We start from the raw sequence: 17,267 nt of genomic DNA on the forward strand, positions 1-17,267 counted from the left end.
GCGCGGGAAAATGCAAGGTTGCCCGTTGGACACCGGAATACCGAGAAAAAGAATTCAAGACGGCAGAGAGAAATGATCGGCGGGAAAAAGGAATCGCGACTTGATTGGGCGTGATCGAGAGTTCAGCCACGTCGTCGGTGGGAGGTACCTATGTCGATAGGGGGCAGGTCATTCGGTACTCCGAGATGGGCAGAGTCGAATGATGGGCGTGACCAGTTAGATGGTCTTTGCTATGAAGAGGGCGTGGCTTAAAAAGGTTGGCACTGTCGAGTTGGTGGGAGTAAATGCCGTCGAACCCTACAAGCCGCAGTTAGTATTCAATCGTTCGACGGTGAGCATGTTGTTGCGTTTTATCGCGTTACCGGCGGCTCTCTTCTACCGGAAGTGAAGCCTGCTTTCACGCCGGCATTTCGTGTCCTTTAAGCGCGTCGAAATTCGTCGGTTCGAAATAAAAAAAAAAAGAAAAAAAGAAAAAGTAGACGAACGGTGTTGCAGTACAGATTCAAGAAGACGGAAGAGTGATATCGCGCGTTACTGTGTACATGTGTTGCGTGTACGTGCGTGTATGTGTATGTGCGTACGTTTACATGTATGTACTCTATTTCTCTCTCTCTCTCTCTCTCTCTCTCTATCTATATCTCTCTTTTTCTCTCTCTCTCTCTCTTTCTCTATCTCTCTTTCACTTTTTTGCCGACGGAACGCGAACAACGATCGTAAAGGAACAAAGGGGAGAAGAGAGTAGAGTCGAATCTTAGAGAGAATATATCGTGGTGAATACTTTTTCCGTTCGACCATTTAGAAATAGAAGGAGAAAGATTAAAGGGAGGAAAAAAAAGAAAAGAACGTATTCTTCGCGTAGTTTCGTCGAAGTTTTTTACGGACCTAAACGAACGAACGAACGAACGAACGAACGAACGAACGAAGGAATCGTCCGGCTTTGCGGCTTTAAGACCGGCCGGCGCCCGCTTTAAAGGGAATAGAACGAAAGCGTCGGCGCGTCGAGTATATCTCTCTCTCTCTCTCTTTTTCTTTCTTTCTCTCTCTCTCTCTCTCTCTCTCTCTCTCTCTCTCTCGAGTTCCAAATTATTAGCGCAAGTTCTCAATCCTAATATCTATAATTCTTTATCTTATTCTTATTAGCTTTCCTTCGACCATTTTTCTTCTTCTTTTTCTTCATCTTCATCTTCATCTTCATCTTCATCTTCATCTTCTTCCTCCACCTCCTCCTCCTCCTCTTCGTAATTCTTTGGAAGACGTCCGATCACTTCCGGGATCGAGGTTTTTTTTTTTTGTAGCTTTAAAAATACTATAACACGAAATGAGAGTATTCTCCGTGAGAATTATTAAATACGCTCGCAAATCAAAGGAATATATATGTGCTCCATGAATTTTCACGTATTTGGATCATTATTATTCCATACGAAGATGTAGTTCTCGCGGTGCTCCAAATGTAATTGACCTTCCTCGAGGGAGGCAAGTGTTACCTCGAGGGAAGATATAAGAAGATCAAACGGTGCTGTGCCAATCGGTGTTGTTCGTAAAAAAAAAAAAAAGAAAAAAAAAAGAAACTTTTCGCAAAAATTTCATATCACACGTAACATATTTATACGTTCTTCGTTTGATATCAAATGGTTTGTGAGTGGTGATCGACGTTTTTTTGAGTGTAAATAAATATATATATATATATATGTATGTATGTATGTATGTATGTATGTATACATATGTACATACATAAATATATGTATATGTGAGATCGTGTAATTGATGTCACGAAAATAATCCAAATTATTAGGAGAGATCAAATCTTACATTTTCTTTTCTTTCTCATCAATTCTTTTTTCTTCATTCATTTGTGTTATATCAATCAAATAAGATCTCTCTCATCTTATTCACATGGTACATAAAAGAACAAGAAGATATCTAATGTTTAATCGTTAAGGATGAGTGAATTCATCGAGTGAACAAGGATTTATCGTCGATTTTTATCAAAAAAACCGAGGATTCGAGGTCTTCAGGATGATCGGATTCTATATTCCGAAGACGTACGCCTAGTCATCACAGTGGAGTTCTGCTTAATCGCAGGTAATTGTACTTTACAGATTAAATTAATTTATTTGTAATAAAAGAATTTCATATATATATATATATATATATATATATATATATATATATAAAATGTATATTCGCGTTTTTAATCGTGAAAATCTCGTTTGAGCATAATCCGGCTCATTTATTCAACGTTTCTATCAAATATCTTAATTCTTAATTTTAATCAAAAATATTCTTTTTCTCACATTGATCAACAATTTGAACGATAATTTTGTCCTTTTTTTGATTTTATTTAAAAGAAAAATAATAAAAATCTCTCAGGTATACATATAAATTTCTTCTATTCTTTAATTAAGTACAGTTTTCTTTTTTCTTTTTTTTTTTTTTTTTTCTTCTTTATAAGAATATTCGAATTAGATCTTATCGGGTTCATTTCTTCTCGTATTTCTACGATCCTGATATTTTCTTTTTCTCTATTATATCGTAATACCGATCAAACTCGTGATCTCGCTTTCGTCCGACGGACAAGAATAATAAAGAAAAATGAAATTATTTTCATTTTAAACTTAGAACGAGAATAACGGACATAAAAGGAAATTCGAATCTCTCTCTCTCTCTCTCTCTCTCTCTCTCTCTCTTTCTCTTTTTCTTTCTCTCTCCGACGGATCTCGAGTTGAATTTCTTCGCTTCGTACTTACTTTGAGCTGACATGAGATTAAAAAACCTTGCGTGTATGTCTTCTTAGAAGCGCACGTGCGCTACGTGCTAGTACTATCGTCGAAAATGAATTGTATGTGTATATATATATATATATATATGTATATATGTATGTATGTGTATGTCTGTGCGTGTGTATGCCTGTATGTGTGTATGATTATTATTTATATCGATCGTTTCGATACGAAACGCGTCTTTTGTTTCTTAGAAAATTACTTGAGATTTCTTTTTGTTATCACAAATATTAAGAGATAGATTAATTTTAATCTTTTAGATTGAATCGTACGAATACGTAAGAAAGTTCGTAACAACAATTAATCCCACGAATTTGTTTCTCTCGTTTGAATTTGTTTTTTTTTTTTTTTTTTTTTTTTTTCTTTCTTTCTTCCTTTTTTTCTTTTTTCTTTTTTTTTTTTTTTTTTTTTTTTTTTTTTTTTTTTTTGTATTTTCGTTCGTTCGCAATTATAAACGGTCCGTATGTCATGTGAATTTGACGATGGTACGAATAAATTCGCTCATTTTTGTTGTTGTTTATCTTTTGAAAAGTTCGAAAAGACTTTGTCCAGTTTCATGTGCATTCAAACTTATAGATTTGTTTTTTAAACTTTAAATACTGAAATTTAAATCCTTTGGCAGGCCGCAGATCTTCCAACGTCCAACCGTGTGTTTTACGTGCTTTCGTTTAGGCCAATTTTCCCTAAGGCAAAATCAATTTCACGCTATTCTTACGAATTTTCATTTTCAACCACATTCCTCTTTCTTCCTTCCTTTCTTTCTTTCTTTTTTCCTTTTTTTTTTTTTCCTTTTTTTTTGTTTTTCTTTTTTCTTTCTTCGAACGAGGCAATATTATGGTCAATGTCAACGACACACATGTTTCGTAAAAATTAATAATATTTTTCTTATTTTTTTAAAAAACTTTGTCCAATTGCAAAGTTTCGCGGATTATTTCGAATTTCTAGTCGATATATCTATTCTGTTCCGTAGAAGTTAACCATTTCTATTGTTTCTCTATCTAACTTTGTTCGACCACGAAGTTTCGCGAATTATTCCGAATTTCTATTCGTGACATTCTATTATTTTCTATTTAAGAAGAATTAATAATCATTCATGGATTTATCATTGATCATTAATATTCTCATATGTTAAAATTTCTTTTGCTTAATAATGAACGATTGTATGTGATGAATAAATATTTTGACGATTTAACGAAATGTTTAAAGGAACATTATAACGTTGGTTTTTGAAGAGACAGATGATTAAAAAAAAAAAAAAAAGAAAAAAAAAGAAAGAAAGAAAGAAAAAAAGAAAGGAAAAAGATAATTAATTTGTTAAAAATCGTTACGTATAAGTGTGATATATAAAAGAAATATGAAAAATTAACGGATTAACATTTTTGATCGGATTGAATTTGTTTGTATTGCTTTCTTTCCTCTATTCCTATCTAAACCACTTGGCTTCTAAATATTCCAATTATCGATAAATCCGTCAGTTAGCGAAGCCTTGTGGACGTGCGCGAACGATGAAAACGTTCCTTTTGTAATGTTCATTGCATAATCGATCGATTATGCCTTCGACATTAATACCTTCTTGTAAACGTGAACGTAAAATTGTATTGTATCGTTCATCTATCACCTATTTTTATTTCTATTACATCAATTACGTATATTTTTTTTTTCGTCGAACGATAAACTTTTTGATAAGGGATTTAAAATTGAAATATATTTTTGATTTTGATTTTGATTTTTATTTTTATTTCTTCTTCTTCTTCTTCTTCTTTCTTTCTTTTCTTCTTTTTTTCTTTAATTCTTTTTTCCTTTTCTTTTTGTTTTTTTTTTTCCCTTCCTTGATCCATCGAGAATGAAATAATGACGGATTTCACGCTATCTCCTTTACGTTATTGTTAACTGATAATTCTATTGATAGAGAGAAGGAAAATAACAGAAATAAGAGGATTTCGTTCTATGATTGTAACGAGAAAAGTAGAAAAACAAAAAAATAAAAAAAGGCACACGTGTGGTGATTTAAACGTCGAAAACAATTGCGTTTTCTAGCTTAATGAAAATACCGATTTAATAAAATAACATCGTTGTAAACATAAAAATGAAGTTTGAAAAATTAGTTTCAGATAGTTTTTATTTCTTCTTGGAATCAAAACAATTCATCTTACGTAGTTACATTCGAGATTTCCTCGTATGAGACGATTAATTTCTTTTTTTGTAAATGACAAAAGTTCATGTACAGACGATCAATTATTAACGAGAAATCCGGAAACGTTCGATCGTTTTATGTTCGATCGAGAGAAATAATTCATTTTAATCTCTTTCTCTCTACGTTATTTTCTATTTCTTTCTATTAACTAACACGTAAGAAACGTTAAGATTTTAATTTCTAAATGTGTCGGAAGAAAATAGAAAGGAAAGTATTAATGATTTATATGCATATGTATGTAACAAAGTGAAATTTAATTGAACAGAGAGGATTCTCAAGGATTTTCATGATTTTGGATGGCTATCTATGTATGTATCCTATATGTTTTTCTCTTTGATCTAACATATACGTTTGTTTGGACGTTCGGACGTACGTACTTACGTACGTTCATTTTGTAACGAAGAAATATCGTTTGCACCTTTCACGAAGATCGATCGGTGTGACATCGACACGCGTCCTATCTACGCAGCGCGATATCCCGTTTATTCTTATTTCGAGTATCAAAGAAAAGCTTCGTGTTCCGATGTGCGTGCGTACCTTATCGTATCCTACAACATTTTAACACGTTCCTTACTTACTAACAAATATCTATTTCTTCTTTCACATTTTAATCTTATCGATAGAACTTTATATTATTATAAATCTTACTTATATAGGATCAAAACATTTATTTACAATGTTTATATGTATTTGTACATATTGCAGATATATCAGTTGCGGTTATATTCAATTTTACCATTATCTCTTTTCCCGTTGTAAAATACTTACGTAGATTATATAAAATATATTTGATAAAGAAAAGACATTTCTTTCTTTCTTTCTTTCTTTCTTTCTTTCTTTCTTTCTTTCTTTCTTTCTTTCTTTCTTCCCCTCCCCCTTTTTTTTATTTTTCTTTTTATTTCATTTTATTTTCGACATTAAAATTGATCGCGAGTCGATAAAGAAACTTATTAAAATATTACTAGGTTTTTGATATAGCCGAAAAGATCGATAATAAATCGAAAGGGTTGGAGATCATCAAGGGGTGGGGCGGTAAGAAAGAATTCTCGAGACGCAGCCGTCCGACAAAAGTTACGGTAGGTGTCAAGGACGATGCCCCACCACTCGTACCATCTTACCAAGGACTTCTCGAAGGAGATAGCGGTGGGTCCGTCAGCGCGTCTTTGGAATTAGAAAGGCTTCTCGTATTTACACCGGACAATCTATCCTTCCGAGCTTGATCTTACTTTTCGTCTTTTTTCTCTTAGCGTTTGTTACGAAAAAAAGAAGGAGGAGAAGACAAGAGAGAAAGAGAGAGAGAGAGAGAGAGAGAGAGAGAGAGAGAGAGAGAGAGAGAGAGAGAGAGAGAAGAAGGAAGTTGCAAGTTCGTTGCTCTCTTCGTAAAAACCTGTAAATATTAATCGTTTGACGTTTCGAAGTGCTTTGAAAATGTTCTCAATGATTTTTACATGAGAATTCATTTGACTATATAGTTTTCTATAATACCTACATCTTTAATTTTATTTACCTTTATTATTATTATCATCATCATCATCATCATCATTATCATTGTTATTAGAGATATTGAAATATTCGAATAATTAATGTTGAAAATCGTTATAAAATTTTCGAACGATTACATATTAATTAGAAGATAAATTTCATTTAATAAACCGTACAATGCCGTTTATGGTGTTAAAGAAAATCAAAGGAAATAAATAAAAAAGAAATAAATAAATAAATAAATAGTAATAAAAAAACAAAAAGAAAAAAAAAACAAGAAAAAAAGAATGAACGGTAAATTATTCAGAGGATTAATTGACACTTATATATTTTGTTTTCTCTTCTTCGTATTTTCAAAGTTCGAATCGATTTTCTCGATATGTTATTTCTAATTGTATTTATTGTCGATACATAATACACGCGTTCTGGTTAATCTGGTAACACTTGCCAACGAGTAAGTATTAATGCTATTTTTCGAGCTTGAAACGACGACGACGATGACGACGACGACGACGACGACTATCGCCATCGTTATCTTCGAACGATCGCGATTAATAAACGACACATTATGAAAGGCATATTGCAACTGGTAAGATCGAGACGTAGGTGCGAGAAGAATTTCTAATGTATCGTGATTATGATTAGTCGAGTACTACATAAGTGTTTTGCCGTTATACAAGGTGTACTATATTTCCATTGATCGATTTTAGATTACCATTGTCTTTGTAAAGGAAATTTATTTATCGTTATCTTTATAAGTCGTCATTATCCGTACACATTTTCTGTCACACATCTTTAACATTTCTATATTTTAATAAGGACACATTTATCGTTCATCCGATCTCATATTTAAAAAGTACTCTCGTTTGTATTACACTTATGAATATATAAATTTATTCAAACGCACTGAATTAACGAATATCGAATATTAAAAAAAAAAAAAAAAAAGAAAAGAAAAGAAAAGAAAAGAAAAGAAAAGAAAAAGAAATCTCTTTATTCTTAATATTAAATTTAAACAAATATTACGTTCGATAAATGTAACATTTAATTTAATTGTTGAATATTTAAAAGAGAAACGCCTATGGTTTCTCGATTATTACGTCAAATTTTGTTAAAAACTCGCAAAATGAGAATTCTTTTTATTGTGAATCTATCTCGTTTCCCTTTAAAAGACATATTATTTTTCCAAAAATTTCCCTTTTCGACGACCACGATCCATCGATCGATCGATCAATCGACAATGCAAATTTCATTTTTTTTTTTTTTGACTCTTGCCATTTTTCCATTCTTTCTCTCTCTCTTTCTCTTTCTCTCTCTCTCTCTCTTTCCCTTTTCTTTTTAACCACGAGCCACGACCGACGAACGACGATATAACGAACAAAATATTTTCTGCTCTAGTTCGATTCGTTCGGAACTGTGTCACGTTTCTCCCAGACACACGTTCGTCTACCTCTAAACACGCATATATATACGCACGTGCATCTAAATTCCTTCTTACTTTGCTCAAACGGTTTATAATATTACAACGACGGCACTTGAATTTCCTTCAGTCGCATATAATTCCTTATTAAGTAATTGGCATGCATTATAGGATATATACATAATAATCATAGAGAGATAATTTATTAAAAAATGAAAAAATTTTTTTTTGCTCCTTTTGCAAATAAATTATTAGATAAATGTAATATTAAAAAGTTTAAAGCGAAACAAATAGTTTTCAAATTCTAATCTCGATTGTTCTACTTCTACGTTGGATTTTCTTTTTTGTCGTTCGAAAATAAATTATAATACGTGAGATCGCAAAATATTTTAAAACAATGAATAATTTTAAATTGGCTCAATTGTTTTCCTGCTCTCCGTTGAATCTTTTTTTTATTTTTCCTTTTTTCTTTTTTTCTCTTTTTTTCGTTGGTAAATAAATCACAATGCGTGACATTACTACACATTTAGAAAAATCAATCGAAAAGTTTCAAATTGGCAAGATCGTCGATAAATTTGTGTTTCCTTTGTCACAATAAAATCAACAGGTATGTACTTATTTAGTTTGTTCTTATACGACGAATATAACTTAACGATTGGAACGTGTATAAGAACGTTTAGTTTCTAAGCAAGATAATCTCTTCTTCTTCCTCGTCGTCATTTGCTTTTCAGTGACGCGCGAAATATCAAAATAGCAACAGGTTAAATGAAGAAAAAGTTAAGTAAGCGTGATAGTATAAGTAGAGAAGGGAAAAGAGATAAACGTAGTCTTCCTAAAGGATATAATCCTGCAATTAGTAACACGGAATTATATATATATATATATAAATGTGTGTGTGTGTGTGTAGAAAGAGTAAGCTTCTAAAAAGAACGACGAACTTTCGCTGACCTTTTCTTTTTCGTATTTTTTTCTACTCACATCCCTTCGCTGGAAAAAGAATCTGTTTTTACTTAAACAAGATGCAACGAGGCGAAAAATAAAGAGAGAGAAAGCAAAACGTATTTGCTTTCTCTCTCTTATTATTATGTAAATTACATAAATTATCATTAATAAAAAGAGAACATAGTTTATATAACAAATTTTCAATTAATGAAGAATAAAAGTCAAATCATTTCTTTTCGAATAATACAAATTTTAAAGAAATCGTCGGAACAATAAAAAAAAATTGTTAAAAATAAATAATTATTTATATTCGCACGATAGACAATATAATAAATAAAAATATGTGTACACGACACAAATGAACGAGATCGAAAATCCAAGAAAAAAAAAAAAAAAAAAAAAAAAGAAAAAGAAAAATAGCGTTCTAAAAATCAGACGATTACTTATTAAAACCAAACATTATCAGAATATCCATGGAAAATTAATTGTTGTTTATAATAAATATAAATAGAATGGTGGAGCATATGTAAACGCAAATAAACGAACAAAAACAAAAAACAATAAAAAAAAAAAAAAAAAAAAAAAAAAAAAAGAGAGAAAAAAAGAAAAGAAAAGATTTTATCCTGGTACGGTCACTTTTAATGATAATAATAAGATCACATGGATCCTCATTGTCGATCGAAAAGAAATTTCGTAATACTTGAAGCAAAGAGGAGAAGAGAGGATAGAGGTTCTCTCGACCGGTTCGTCCTTAGAACGCAAAGAAAGACGAGGAGGATATCCCTTGGTCGTCGTTCGTCCGCGTCTTGCGGCGTCTCACGTCGTCTCTCGCAGGTATAAGAACATAAAATGCACCGGCAGCGCTAGAGAGGGGAGAGAGAGAGAGCGAGCGAGAGAGAGAGCGAGAGAGAGAGAGAGAGAGAGAGTCCTGCGCACGAAAGGATCTTTCTTTCTCTCTCTCTCTCTCTCTCTTTCTCTCTCTTTCTCTCTGATTCTTGGTGTGTACAGACACGAACGAAGGAGCCACCGTGCGCGCCTTCTTGCTACGAGAGCCGTGCACGTGCGACTGTCCTTCCCCTCTTACCTGTCGGCCCTCTATCCTTTTTCCCTTTACCCTTCGTCATCATCCTCCCTTCACCACGTAGCAACGATTTTCGAAGGAATTGTAAGTTAGCAAACCTCTCGAGTAAATCGTAATAAGCTTTTGTCGGACAAAAAATCATTCGGCACTCTAAGAGGTTCCTTAGATCAAATTCTTTCATCGTTAATGTTATCTACTTATGTTTCTTATCAATGGCGTATCAAATGATGACGGCTTATGTGCATTATATATTCAGATAGAACGATCGGTTCTTATGAACTGAAAAGATTCAATGAATAAGCGTTAATGTATGTTTTAATTAAAAAGGCATGTATTTTTTTGTGTCTAATCGTACGAAAGTCCAATAGAATACTGAACATCGTTATAATGATCCTAATCCGTAGTATGTGAGACATAAATATACATTCTATGTTTACAAACAGTTCTTGTTACAATATTCCAAGAATTTAAGAGCTAAGTTAGCGATCTAATTCGATATTTGAATATCTTTCTTCCATGAAAATTATATAAATATTTCAACTAGAATGTATTATTTAAATGATGATACGAATTAAATAAACGAAAGATTTATATTTCGATATTTACGATGTAACTACGTATGATTATGAAATATTTCGTTGAATGTATTAATTTGAAACATAGGAAAAAGATTATTTGTGAATCGATAAAAAGTAGAGAAACGCTTGTATGAGAGAAAGACGATTGTATTATGAACATCGACCAAAGAAGATCGGATGTCTTGGGGTCTCGATGGAACTCGCTCGAACGCTGACTTTGCTCTCTGTCGTCCTCCGAACGTCTCAAGGACTCGAGTTAGACAGAGAGACAGAGAAAAAGAGAGAAAGAGAAAGACAGACAGACAGAGAGAGAGAGAGAGAGAGAGAGAGAGAGAGAGAGAGAGAGAGAGAGAGAGAGAAAGAAACCCTTTACCTCCTCGACGGTGCGTAACGCTATTGAACGAAACTTATGTACATATACATACATATATATATACGTGCATGCACACACATACATGTGTATATATATATATATATATATATATATATATGTATATATAGAGCTGTATGTATACATACCGCCGATATACCTAGAGCTACGTATGTACATTAACTATACGCAAAGTGGCCACGAAAGAGCGTCAGGTTTTACCTTTCGAGCGAGTTGCTACCGCTCGGGGACCATGACGTAAGTCCCGTTTCCTGTTTGCACGGATTTAACTTGACCCCGGTATGAATACTGGCCAATGAACGCGACAGTTTTTATATAACTTTTTTTTTACCGAATATTAACCGATAATCCGATTAGTCATCATTGTTGTTGTTGTTGTTGTTGTTGTTGTTGTTGTTGTTGTTGTTGTCGGGTTATCAGACAATCATCGGAATGAAATTTTATTTTACTGATTATTTTTATTAAATCTTTAATAGAAGGACATAAGTGAGTCAGAATTATTAGTTATGCAGCAGAAAAACACAGTATAATATTTGAAGTGCAATGTAAGATCAGGTGTAAGATTTTGGACAATGATAACATTGATAGCATATATATCTGATTCCATTGGTCTTACATTATATACGTGCGTCATGCTTGATATCGAAATATTTTTTCTTTTTCTTTTTCTTTTCTTTTTTTTTTTCTTCTTCTTCTTCTTCTTCTTCTTAATATGACGACACATTATTTTCATCAAAAATATTCTGTTTGGCTTAGATTTATTCGACCAAGCAATACGTATTTGCACGTGAAATATGAATATTCTGACAGCTAAACTTTATGGTTATATTAACTTTATACAATAGTATATAAGTTATAAAGTGTTTAGCGATTTAAACGCTATAAATGCACTTGTATTATATGATTAAATTTGAAAAATAGAAATAATATAGTTATAACTTGATTTATATTGTTCTGTTTTTTTTTTTTTTTTTTTTTTTTTTTTTTTTTTTCCCCACGAACATTATATTATATTTTTTTGATATATACTATTGGGAGTCTCTGATTAAAAGAATGAAAAAGAAATGAAATTGAGTGTTAACATCGAAATAATTATCTTAATAACAGTGATGTCGAATATATTAGCGTATTTATTCGGCTTCGGTCGAAATTTATCCTTATATTCCTTATATTCTGCCACATTAGAGAGATAATAATTTAACGTAACAATATGGGGGAAAAAAAGAAAACACAGAAAAAAAGGAGAACAAGTTTGAAGTGATCTAGAAACGTAAGAAGTTAGCCAAGAGATATATCTCTAAAAACAAAGAAATATGGAAAGTAGAGAGAGAGAGAGAGAGAGAGAGAGAGAGAGAGAAAAGGGATTACTCATGGTGGCTGGATAAGATTTGCATTGCAGAATCGATCGAATCGTAAAGACGAATGCATCCGAGGAGGCAAGCATTGCTCAGCATGTTTTCTTGCTTGGATGGAACGAGAAGAAGTCCAGTTGAAAACATCTCTACGTTCTACGAGATACACGATAAAACTTTAAACTTGCGGTCTGGACTCGATCGTCTGAACTTTGTAAAATAAACTCGGGTGATATAATTTTCTATTGTCCGCTTCTTCCTCGTTGTTGCATTTGTTTCCTTTTTAATTTATTATCCGACGTTATATTCAAGATATCTTTGTAAACTTTCTATCTGCATAATTTTATTCCAAGAGAAACGTATGTACGATTTACGGATTAGATTTTGAAAAATTTGAAAACTAGACGACTGGGAGCCTGAATTCTGATTTCATATTCTGATTTCATAATTCTGATTTCATAATTCTGATTTCATTTTGATTTCATATTCGTCGAGTTAAATTGTCACTTTGTAATCTTCTTCTTCTTCTTGTTTTTCTTTGCATCGTCGTCGTCGTCGTCGTCGTCGTCGTCGTCGTCGTCGTCGTCGTCGTCGTCGTCGTCGTCGTCGTCGTCCTGTAAGGAACGGTCCGATGCCAAGAATCTAAATGCGCGTTCTAAGTCTCTCCCGTATGGTCGGCCTTGACCTTCGACCCGTATGCGGGACGATGCAGGAGAACCATGCGACGTAATGCCGGAAAGTTCGCCGTTTATGTACCTTAAAGGACGGTTTTTACTCCAGGAAGAAACAATTCGAAGAAATGTGAAAACTTCAGCCTTGAGTAAGAAAGAGGGAGAAAAAGAGAGAAAAGAAAGAGAGAGAGAGAGAGAGAGAGAGAGAGAGAGGAGAACCGTTTCGCCTTTGTTGACGGAAGAAAAGAAGAGAAAAAAAGGAAAGAAATAAAGTAGAGAAAAAAAGACCGAAAAGTACTAGGTCAGATGACCTCTATAGTTAGTTACGATCGAATGCCAAAGTCGAATCTAATTTTTCCAACTTTTAGTTATTGTTAGTTTGAACTTTTCTTGTCTCTCGTTGCTTTATACGAAAAACTTTTACTCGATATAAACTTATCCGACAATATGAGAACGAAGCTTTATAAAAAGAAAAAAAAAAAAAAACAAAATTGACATTTTTGGATTGGACAAGGTCAAACCAACGTGGAAATAACGTTGTTCATTTATGTCTTTTGTGTTTACTTTTCTCATTGATAGGAAAAAAATCGTTAGAGATAGAAAAAGATTTTGAGAATCACTGGGCTCGGCCCAGCCGTCAATCATTTAAGGGACAAGACTCTCCCTTTTACCCCTCACCCACCCCCTCAACGTTCATCTTTCCCTTCCAATTCCCTAGCACTTCTCTTCAGTCCCGCTAACTTCCCTAAAACGTCAGACACCTTTGAAGCGTCCAGGAGAATATCCGAATGGCACCCTTTGTCGTTCTCTCAAAGAATTCTCTTGATATATTTTTTTTCTTTTTTTTTTTCTTTTCTCTTTTTTTTTTTTTTTTTTCTTTTTTTATATATTCCTTCCACGAGAGAGAGAGAGAAAAGAAACAATATCTCTCAATATCGTGCTTTCGTTTAACTTAATAAAATTAACCAGATGTTTTTGACTTTAACTTTAATCATATCTTTTCATTTTCTCGGTCCTCTGATTTTTAACTGTCCTTGATTAGTGATCATTTTGTAATCGTTTTAATGTATATTTTCTCTCTCTCTCTCTTTCTTCGAAAATACAAATCTTAAGATAAAACTTTAAATCGATATTTATCTTAATGCTCCAGCTTTATCTACTTTTGTTTTGATGATATGTATATCTATATATTATATACAGGGTGATACCAAATTGTTACAGAATATTAGATTTTTTTTTCATTTTCCACGCACACACACATCCACACAAATGCACACAAATGCACACACACACACACACACATACACATACGGAATAAACCGAAATTTAGAAATTTTTTAACATCCACGAATTTTTATCCCCTTTATTTCCTTTGACGAAAAGGGTCGTTGTTAAAAAGGGAAGAGAAAGAAAAAAGTTCGCGAGAGATACCGAGCTTTTTCGTGAAAATTCAACGCGATTAAATCTTTTCGGAGATAAAAATTCCGCAAATTTTTACGGTGTAGGCGTATGGCGTTTGTTCGACGTTTCAGCACTCGCGTCGACTTAATTGAGGAATAAACAGACAGAAAGAGAGAGAGAGAGAGAGAGAGAGAGAGAGATTGAGAGAGAGAGAAAAAGAGAGAGGAGAGAGAGGATCGGAGCTGGGTTTCCAGCGGATATCGATACGCGCCGCAAACAATGTAATTCGACGTGGAGGAGACGCTCGTGCGGAAAATTTCGCTTTTAACGGCCGTTTCTCGTTCGGTTTTCCGCGTTAAAAGGCCGAAGGAAAATCGCGAAAGAATTCTTTTTTCTTTCTTTCTTTTTTTTTTTTCTTTTTTTTTAATTACAAATCCATCGAAAACAAAGTTAAAAAGTACTGTCGAAGGACGATGATACTAATTCATTATATACTCGCCGATGATCTTTCTCGAACATGGATCGATCTTCAATGAGTTTAATTAATAGCTTAAGTAGCGCTAATCCAGCTTTTTCGTGGATTTTTATTTCCTGGAAATTACTTTTCTAACGGATTAACAAAAAAAAAAAAAAAAGAAAAACAAAAAAAAAAAATAAAAGATAGGTACACACTATCGAAACGAATTATTTTCCGTGGGATTCTTTGAAACGTCTTTTTTATATATATATATATATATATATATATATATATATATATATATATATATATATTTGTCGTAACGGAGATGGAACGCTTAATCGAGGTTTCTCCCTCGGGCAAGTGTCGTGACCAAGAACGTTCGAAGCAAAGTTCCTCGTTAGACGAGTCAAAAAGCGTTTTAAAATGGCGAGACTGTTGCGTGCGCCAAGTTTTCCCCTAACTTGCCCTTCTCCCAGCTCGATCCAAAACGTAAACTCTTTCTCTCTCTCTCTCTCTCTCTCTCTCTCTCTCTCTCTCTCTCTCTCTCTCTCTCTCTCTCTCATCATCTTTCAGCGTTAAATTACAAGGTTAAAAATTTAAAAATTCCTATTTCGATCAAAGCTCGATCGCAACTATATACCTCAAGGATCTCCAGAAGTCCTTCGAATCCTTTACTCCGTCGGGCCTCGGCCATCTCATTAAGTTGCAACTAACGTCGAAGCAATTAATCTGAAATCTCGTTGGTGGAGCCGTCTAGAAAGAGGGAAGGGGAAGAAAGCGAGAGAGAGAGAGAGAGAGAGAGAGAGAGAGAGAGAGAGAGAGAGAGGGAAGCTGAGATATAGGAAGAGAGAAAGAGGTAGTAGACTTCTTGTAGATGCGGTCCGAGGCTTCTCTCTCTCTCTCTTTCTCTCTCCTCCCTTCACTTTGGTATCTCTGCTCTCTCTTTCTCTCTCTCTCTCTCTCTCTCTCTCTCTCTCTTTCACTCTTTCTCATACTCGTTCTCTATAGCCATTTCTGTCCTTCTCTATACCGAAGTATACCCCGCATCTTAACATGGCTCACGGATAGAGAGTAAAAGAGGGAGAACGTTCGGGCTGTGGAGGGAAGGTTGTCGGTGAGTGAGGGAATGGAAGGGAGGAGGAAAAGGAGGAGGAGGAGGAGGAGGAAGAAGAGGAGTCGTTAACTGCTTGGAAATGAACTTCTCCGTGCCATTCCTCGGCGTTGACTTTCCTACATTTTCCCAATCCTCTCGTATTTATATGTGTTACATATACATACATACTTGTACATATATATATATATATATATATATATATATATATATATATATATACGTACATGTACTCTATAATCGTCATCGTCTAATAGCTTCTTTTCCCATCGATCGATAGAATCGAATAGTAAAAAGAATTTACGAGAGTCGTTCATTTTCGATAAGAGATAAATTACGTAATGATTAAGCTTGTTCGGGTGAGAAAACTTGAGGAACTAACCTACTAGTGATAATACGTCCTCGAACGAATGAACTTCGATACTCTCTCTCTCTCTCTCTCTCTCTCTCTCTCTCTCTCTCTCTCTCTCTCTCTCTCTTTCTCTCTTTCTCTCTCTATCGTTTACTATTCGCGAGGAGACACACGAGAAATTCGCGATTATTCTTTCCGCGCCACCACCCTCCCCTCTATATCACCCGTTCAAAATATCGGCTATTCGTTTCATTTGTTACGGAATAAAAACGTCGTGCACTGTTACTCGTCGGAGTTCATTCGGATTTATCGATTACTATGTTGAACTTTTATCTTTACGAGGAGTAATTTGAAAGTCGATGGTATACTGACCTATCGTAGTATACAATGTTACGAAATGGGACAGGTACTGTGTATATATTATTTGCAATAGTCATATGTATATATCGGGGATATACGATCATGCGTGCGAATTGACGAAAAAAAAAAAAAAAACAAAAAAACAAAAGAAAACAAAACAAAAGAAATAGAAAGAAACAGAAGTATCTTGTGCTCTGCGTAATTAATTTCTCTCCACAACGATACGGTTATTATTTTTCTTACGTTAAATAAATATCGAAGTTTTATTCATTAACAACGTTATTCGTTGTGAAAAATTATCAGTGTATAGTAATAATAATAATAAGAAAAAGAAGAAAAAGAAGAAGAAGAAGAAGAAGAAAAATATATATATTATTATACATATGAAATTAATGAATAGATCGTAAAGCTCTATCGTACCATCTTTTCGAATAATGATCTCCACGAAAAAGGAGAGAAAGATGATGGAAAGGGAGAAGAGAATCACGCCTACGTACTGGGTGGACTCCTCGCACCGAATGAAATCAGATTCGTGCGGTTCGACGTAATGACGGATATCGGCGTATCGTAATTGCACCGATTTCATTGGTTAGGAGGGAGTGAGCGAGCAAGTGATTGAATGAGTAAGAGAGAGAGAGAGAGAGAGAGAGAGGCACGCCACCGATCGTTGTTTGCTGCTACGCTCGTTTGCT

The 17,267-nt window shown here is 33.9% G+C and overlaps 1 protein-coding gene across 18 annotated transcripts in view; it reads left to right on the forward strand.

Moving 5' to 3' along the window:
- The first annotated feature begins 290 nt into the window (after positions 1-290).
- LOC124954736 overlaps positions 291-17,267 on the forward strand; it is a 108,272-nt gene continuing 91,295 nt past the window's right edge. For 9 of the 18 annotated variants that reach the window (XM_047508092.1, XM_047508154.1, XM_047508227.1 and 6 more), the window contains exons 1-2: positions 291-589; positions 1,874-2,082. The gene's annotated coding sequence lies outside the window, so the exon portion shown is untranslated. Of the gene's footprint in view, positions 590-1,425; positions 1,664-1,873; positions 2,083-17,267 lie in introns of all 18 variants that reach the window. The other 9 variants (XM_047508202.1, XM_047508207.1, XM_047508216.1 and 6 more) reach the window with 6 other exon arrangements.

Source organism: Vespa velutina, chromosome 1, assembly GCF_912470025.1.
Source record: "Vespa velutina chromosome 1, iVesVel2.1, whole genome shotgun sequence".
Classification (NCBI taxonomy): Eukaryota; Metazoa; Arthropoda; class Insecta; order Hymenoptera; family Vespidae; genus Vespa; species Vespa velutina.